Here is an 8,608-nt window from a genome sequence, read left to right as displayed (position 1 = left end):
ATTATGAGGTGACAACCTGCCACTCACGGAAAAGATTTGATTGGATTGATATGACAAGGAGACGAGAAAACTATTTCACCGGGAGGATAAAAGAAGAACTTGGGTCATTTATAAACACCATAAATACCAACAATCCTTAGGGAAAGCTTTACGTGAAATATAACCGAATATAACTCCAATGAAGAGATTGATTGGTTGAAAAGATGTCTTGAGCGAAGAGAAAAAGATGGATCTAGATATGTCACTCTTGAAAACTTCTGAATCATGAAACACGAAGGGAAATTATCACCAATGACATAACACCACCTCAAAAGATGAGATATGAAAGAATTGCACTTCGAAATGCAAGATGAAGAATACTTGAAGTATAGCTTGGCGGATCATCGCTTCGAGAGAAAACTTGAAGAACAATTGGAGAATGAAAAGAATCCTTGACGAAACAGCATGTAGCCTCCATGAAGAACTCTGGGAAGAAAATTGATCATAAAAAGAAAGAGAAGTTGAAAACACAAGGTGAAGCCTTGTAATGATTGAGATGAATCTTTGTGGTGATGTCATTGCAAGAGCTTGAAACTCCGGGAAAGAAAAGATGACACAATTGAAAACCGAGAACTTGATGAGCCTCTGGAATAAGGAATTGAGTTTACTCGATGAAACAAGAATAAGAATTACATTATGCTTATCCTTCAACAATATAAATTGATGACAAGCAACGGATTTTGCATACTACTTATTCTCATAAAAAGGATTAAGATAGATATAGCTCCAACTTGAAGAGGCCTTCAACGAACCACCGGTAGGATTTGTAAATAATGAATGAATTGATATGATAACGAAGGAAGAAGAATCTTTGAAACGAACCACCGTAAAAATTGAAAACGAAGAAAAGATAAAGAAACACGGGGAAGAATTAGGGAATGAATGAAAATACTTGAGGGAATTTGATACATGAGAACGGAGAGATCATGATCTGATTACTTAATACTTGAATGAAGTACTGTATGATTTGGAGAACGATAGCTGAAAGCTGAGAATGAATAAATCTTCTGAAATGATAGCCTCCAAAGAATCAAACTGACAGAGGTTCTTGAAATGCTCCGGATGGGTGAAAAGAATTCTCACAATTGAAAACAATTATGAGAGGATGGCATCCAACTAGAACCATGAATCTTCACGAGAACGGAGCAAGTTTTTGGAGGAAAAACTCTACTTCGGTCTTCAAAATCTCAGAATTATGATGAGAAACACCACCATGACAATTGATGAGACACTCCGGGAGAATCCAAAAAAAATGAAGAGGTTGAGCCAACGATGAAAAGAAATTGAAAGATCTTGGAGAAAGGAATTTGAATGATGATAACTCATTCTTACATCAAACTTGGAGAAGAATTTGAGAGTAACTCCGGGAAAATAGAAGAGTCAGGTAAGATCCTGGGAAAAGACCTGTGGGTTAGGGCTCACTCATAAGGTAATCCGTTGAACAATTACTTGAAAAGGAGATTGTACCGGTTGATTTAAATGGCTTGAATGAGATAACAACCTCGGAATAGTTTGATCGAATGCAGAGTGGAAACATGAGTCTTCGAGATATCTTCAGCACTCCGGAACAATTGAATAGCAAGAGGGGAATGATTATGAGGAGCACCGGCATAAGAAAAGAATTTGGCAAAATGGATGGACTATGCTCAATACCGAAGCTTGAATTGAATCCATTGGAGAAGGAAAAGAATGAACAATGATGAACTTGAAGCTTCTGAGCATCTCCACGAGAATCACTGGATAAAACATTGAAAGAAAGAAACGAAGATACTTCACATCCATAAGATGGATACTTGATTAGAAATCCGAGTCCTTGAAGAAACTAGGTTGGGAGGGCGGGAAGAAAAAAAAAGGAAACTTGGGACAGATGAAATAAATAATGTTGAGAAGACTGAGATTGGATCTTGCAAATGTTGAAATGATCGGATTCGCTTGAAGAGAAACACGCCGGTTGAAAAAGAATTGACATGACAATCTCGATGATCATGAAGGATTGGTATTCACATAGGAGTATGAGAACACCGCTTAGGAAAAGGTATGGAATCAACACTTGACTTTGAAGCAACTCAAATACCACAACTCAAAACAAAACAAAGGATTGGCTTGCAGAATAAGCCGGAACAAACATATGATAGAGATTTTGTCCGAAGTTTTCGTGGTGGGGCCGACATGGGCTCGATCGTACAGCATCATCATGTACAAGGCAGTGCACATGACATACGAAGCGTCCCCGAGTCAGCATAGCCATGGACTCTTTAAGACACAACGAGACCACTGTAAAATCAACTATGGATAGGCTGACCACTAGACGTCGAACCCCAATTTCATATCATACATTTGTCAGAAAGATATCCTACGATATACTAGAATTCCCACTTATAAACTCCCGAAAATTTCTGGTTATGCAATCGGGTGTTGGGGATACAGGGGAAGCATAATATCTCACCCAAAACTAGCAAATCCTACATCCAGCTGTATCCATCTGTCAACACATAACCAAGAAACCTTCGGAAATCATTTACCTCAACCTTCGAAAAGCATCCGTTATACGAGTTATGGCAATACTCCCGAACTCCCGCCCCAGTACTGGGTGGCTTCGAGGTTATCTCACCAACAAATGCATCAAAGAGATTTTCGATGTCGGCGAACTCAGGTATTCCAGAACTGTAACGATAAAATTGTGACGACAACACCTCGGAGCTCAACTCCCCGGGACAATGCCACAACCCCTAAATGTCAGGAGGCACCAAGAACAATGTTCTCGTCACAAAACCATCGGAACGATTCCAAGATACCCGCGTGATCCTAAATTTTTTAGTGAAATTTGAGGAGAGAAGAGTCAAAACTCTACGTCAGGATGCCTCACCAGAGCGACGAAGGGACTGAGGAGTAAAAAGAATCCTACTCTCCGATATATATAATCCTATAAGACTCAAAACATTTTTCTAGACTCAACAACGCCAGCGATTCGATCAAGCAGGGGGCTCCTAAGTCGGGGAAGGCTCTGGTTACCAGCTTGTAACACCCATGATGTGGCTATATCTCCCACGTGTCGAAGCATGACTTAGAGGCATAACCGCATGGTAGGCATGTCGCAAGAGGGGTAATCTTTACACATCCCATGTACTGAAAATAATGGCATAAAGAGTTGGCTTACAATCGCCACTTCACACAGTACATAAATATAGCATTACATCATCCATAATACAATCAAGGTCCGACTACAGAACCAAATAAAGAAAGACAACCCCTAATGCTAGATCCCCGATCGCCCCGACTGGGCTCCACTACTGATCAATTGGAAATGAAACAACACAACAAACACGATCTTCATCGAGCTCCCACTTGAGCTCGGTTGCGACATCTGCACTGGTGTCATCGGCACCTGTAACTGTTTGAAGTAATCTGTGAGTCACGGGGACTCAGCAATCTCACACCCTCGCGATCAAAACTATTTAAGCTTATGGGTAGGAAAGGGTAGTGAGGTGGAGCTGCAGCAAGCACTAGCATATATGGTGGCTAACTTACGCAAATAAGAGCAAGAAGAGAAGCAAAGCACGGTCGTGAACTAGAAGTGATCAAGAAGTGATCCTGAAACTACTTACGGTCAAGCATAACACAAAAACCGTGTTCACTTCCCGGACTCTGCCGGAAAGAGACCATCCTGGCTACACACGTGGTTGATGCATTTTAATTAAGTTAAGTGTCGAGTTCTCTACAACCGGATATTAACAAATTCCCATCTGCCCATAACCACGGGCACGACTTTTGGAAGTTCAAAACCCTGCAGGGGTGCCCCAACTTAGCCCATCACAAGCTCTCACGGTCAACAAAGGATATTCCTTCTCCTAGGAAGACCCGATCAAACTCGGAATCCCGGTTACAAGACATTTCGACAATGGTAAAAGAAGACCAGCAAAGCCACCCGAATGTGCCGACAAATCCTGATAGGAGCTGCACATATCTCGTTCTCAGGGCACACCGGATTGTCCAAACTTCCGGTAGGCCAGCCCAGAGTTGCCCCTGGTGGCCACCGGCGACTGACAGGTTGGACCAACACTCAGAGGAGCACTGTCCCGAGGGTTTAATATAAAGATGACCCTCGGGCTCCGGTAACCCGAGGCAAAAAGCTTAGGTGGCAAATGGTAAAACCAAGGTTGGGCCTTGCTGGAGGAGTTTTATTCAAAGCGAACTGTCAAGGGGTTCCCATTATAACCCAACCGTGTAAGGAACGCAAAATCAAGGAACATAACACCGGTATGACGGAAACTAGGGCGGCAAGAGTGGAACAAAACACCAGGTATAAGGCCGAGCCTTCCACCCTTTACCAAGTATGTCGATGCATTAATTAATTAAATAAGAGATATTGTGATATCCCAACATATCCATGCTCCAAACATGGAGCAAACTACATCTTCACCCGCAACTAGCAACATTATAAGAGGGCTGAGCAAAGCGGTAACATAGCCAAACAACGGTTTGCTAGGAAAGGTGGGTTAGAGGCATGACATGGCAATATGGGAGGCATGATATAGCAAGTGGTAGGTATCACAGCATAGCAATAGAACGGGCAACTAGCAAGCAAAGATAGAAGTGATTTCGAGGGTATGGTCATCTTGCCTGCGATCCGCAAGGAAGAAGAACGAGTCCATTAAGAAGACAAATGGACGAAGCCGAACGAATCCTCACAAAGCGACATTATCGGAACTAACCCGAAGAAGCAACACCAGAAAGAAACAACCAACATAGTAATCAACCATCACATAATCATGGCATGATGCACAACCAAGTATGATGCATGTCCGGTTAAATATGCATGGCATGGAAAAGTGCACGAACAAAACTACAAGTTAAATGGAGCCCAATATGCAACGAGTTGCATATTGACAGAACACCACATCAATTATTTAGTTCAGTCCTGGTGAGAAAACTTAACAATATTACATGTTGATTAACATGGAAAGAGGTGAAGCATAATAAAACTACCTAACTAGGCAAGTTTAAATGAGGCCGGAACAACAAGCAACAATTCCGGAAAACCTCATATGCATTTAGCAATTGAAGCAAGCAACAATTTAATCATTCTTGAAGTTGTTATCATGATGCGGATGATATATGCAAGTGTTATGCAATATTTATGAAAAATGTAGATAAGAGCATATTAAGAAGCATTTGTCATCGTGGCGGAAATGAAAGGGGTGCCACGGCGACGATAATGAAACGGTACCACAGCAACGTTCCGGTTCCGACAACTCATTGAGACTTCGGTGCAAAAGAAAGTGACGGGAGAGTGTCATGCGATGAACGGTGGGGTGCTCCCGGTAAACGGGTTCCCATGGGTTAGTGGCATGGAAACGAGTGACAATACGGACACGATGCAGACAAAGTGTGCATCTCATACAACACAAGCATACGTTCACGGGCGGTCGTGTCGGGGTTATACCTTTATAGCTTGCATTATCGGAGTAGTTCGAGTTCGATGCGGTGTAGGGGAAGTAGACGTTCGTAGTTGAAGAAGTCATACACGGGCGCAGTGGGTAGTAGTGGTACTATCGATCCTCGGGGACGAAAGTGGTAGTAGGGGTACATGGCGACGGTAGTTATACATGGTTCTTCGGCCACGGTCGTAGTCATACAACGTTTTCGTAGATGTTCAGGGTCACGGCGAGAAACTTGACGTCCATGGAGTCTTCGAGGGTTGACGGTAGTGGTACTTGGCAAAATGCACGTCGACGGTAGTTGTTCTCGTATCGTCGTGGTACTTGGCGATTTCGGAGACGGGGGAGGACGAAATTGGCAGTCCTCGTAGAACTAGTACTTGGCGTTATCTCCGGTTCGATGGTCGTTTTAGGCGTCGGGCGTCGAGGTAGTTGGCGTAAAACCTTGTAGTCGTGCGGGCGGTCTTTGCAGTCAAACACGAAGCCATGAAGAAGCACGAGTCATAGGCGGTGTGGTAGCCGTGGAGTAGCCAGGGGCTTGGGTCAGTGGCGCGAGGGCTCGCCGGATCTTCCCGGACCCAGCGCGAGGAGGGCAGGAATGGTCGAACGGTGCAGGACCGAAGCTCCGACGAGCTGGACCCCAACGAGGCAGGGTCGGACGGGGCTTGAGGGGAAGCTGGAGGCGTCGGAGTACTTTGGTCAAGCACAAAGGGACGATGGCGGCTTGAGGCGTCGATGCATGCGGAGCTCGGAGAGGCCACGGTGAGGTGGCCGTAGATGTCGAAGCAGGGGAGGTAGGCTTGGGCGCTGGAGGAAGCAGCTATGCGGCGCCATGGAGATCGTAGACAGCGGCGGCGCGCCTACTGTCTTCTGGAGCAGCGGAGCGATGGGGACCAGTGAAGTGGCGCCCCGGCGACCATGCTCGGGAGGATGAGGTCGGAGGAGGGCCGGCAGGGGCGCGGGCAGGTCAGTGGCATAGGCAGTGGGGCGCGCCATGGGGATCGGCGCAAGAGAGGAGCCGGGGAAGGAAGCGAGATCGAGAGGAGAGGGAGGTTCGGGCGCATGGGGATGGGATCGGGAAGCGCTCTCCCTGGCGGCGCTGGGTGGAAGGGTACGAGGGAAGAGGGGATCGGGCCAGCGGGGAAGGATGGGCCTAGAGAGGCCGGCCTGGGCTAGGCTTCTCTCTTCCCCTCTCTCTCTCTCTTCTTGTTTTAAGAGAAAAGAAATAGAGAGAAGAAAAGAAAAAGGAGGGTTAAGAAAAGGATTTGTGCAAGGGGGCTATTTTCCTGGACTCATACAAATGAGTTTTATCCAAGGAAAAAATAGAAGTGGCACGAATGCAAGATTTAAATTCAAACTCATTTGAATATCATTCAAATGGGTTTGAATTGGGGCTAGGTTTTAGAAGTGCTCAAAAAATGTTGAGATTAAAGAGAGAGCCCCGAATATGGGAAAAGAATTAGGCAAAATTAGACAGTCAAAACTTGAAGAAGGAAAGGAACGGATTTAAGATGCATGTGTGTTGCGGTGAATTCCAAACTAATGGAATATTTTATATAGCTCCCTAATAATATTGGGAGGATATGTTATTAAAAGAACTCACCATGTGAATTCCCTCGATTTAAATGGACCGAAGATCCATGCAATTTATTTAGTTGAGTTCCAAAAGATTTATGAGATGATGGCATGATGACATGATGCGATGCAAAAATAAAAGGGCAGGCACAAATGAAACACACGGCGAAACCCGGAACATATTGAAGTCTTCTCGAGCATCGGTCTCGGGGCGTCACAGGTGGGAGGAGGGAGACGACCCTGCGGGTGGACCCCGCAGGTCAGTGACCTCGCCAGCGAGCCCCTCCCGTTTAAGTGGAAGCATACCAGCCTCGCCCCCGCTTCCCCGCAGCGAAGACGCCCCAACTCGAGTATGCCTCCGACGTGGCCCCTGCCCGCGTGTCACCGAGCCGCTGGGCCGGCCCAGTAGCGTCCTGCGGCTAAACCTCGCCCTGTACGCCTCTTAAGGGTAAAGCCCTTGTCTGTTACTTTTTTTTCCAGATAGCTTGTAAAATCCATAGAGAAGTCAAATAGGGTCCAAATTTGATGATTCAAATTTATGCTGACTCCATAAATCAAGATCTATTTAGTGAGCCATAGTGAACATTTTTACCATGCCTAGTTTCCACTGGATCTAATAAAAAGGTCATTTAGCCACATAAGTCGACTTCAAAAATCCATATCATATCTATTCCAACTCCAAATCTAGTGAAACCAATTTCTAAATGTTTCTAAAATCATGTCTAATTTAATGGGTACTTTTACTCATTTTTATAAAAAGCCATTCTGTAGATAACTTGCAGATCCATTAAATCCCTTATATCCTTCATATTGAAATTTTCCAAAATATCCACTTATCCAATTCCAATGAAATCACTTTGGTCATTCCTCATATGACCAAAGGTATCCTAGAAAAGTCCAACTCACATTTTTAGAGCACTTTTATTTTTTCCTTGTTGTGTTGCTTATTGTGATTGTTTCCGTCGTTAGTTGGCGAAGTAGACGGAGTACTTGGAGATGGACCAGAAGGTTTGAAGACTTTGAAGGACAAGGCAAGCAGCCCTTTGACCATGTCTATGAAACCTTTTTATGCATGTCATATCGCACTTTTATTGCTTGCATCGGAGACATGATGATGAGGTGACCACATGGGGTGGTTTGCCACCGTACTTCCTGTTGATACTTGCATTGTGCATGACCCTACCTTCTTATGAGGATTATGCCGGTGGGAGTAGATAGGATGCTAAAGTAGTTACTACACAAAAAGGGACGGGAATATGCATTGTGATGGAGACAAAGAATTTTCAAAATACTTTTTCGAAAACCCCGTCGGGTGCCACTTATGCCCGAAGGATATAATGAGTTGGGTAACCACTTGATGACGAAGTGGTCTACCGAGGCAAGTGTGTGTGTTGTTTTCAAAATGGATTGGTTTAAGTTGTGACCGTTATTCCAACCTTACATGCGCAACAACTCTATCCTTATATGGGAAAGGGCATTATTGATTTCCTAGGCCGATTTCATGACGGGAGAGTCGTTATCGCGCTCTCTCGGGATGGGGTCATGCCAGGTAGGGC

Source organism: Triticum urartu, chromosome 3A, assembly GCF_056163025.1.
Source record: "Triticum urartu cultivar PI428250 chromosome 3A, HENAU_Tu73, whole genome shotgun sequence".
Taxonomy (NCBI): domain Eukaryota; kingdom Viridiplantae; phylum Streptophyta; class Magnoliopsida; order Poales; family Poaceae; genus Triticum; species Triticum urartu.
Note: the sequence above shows the minus strand (reverse complement) of the source record.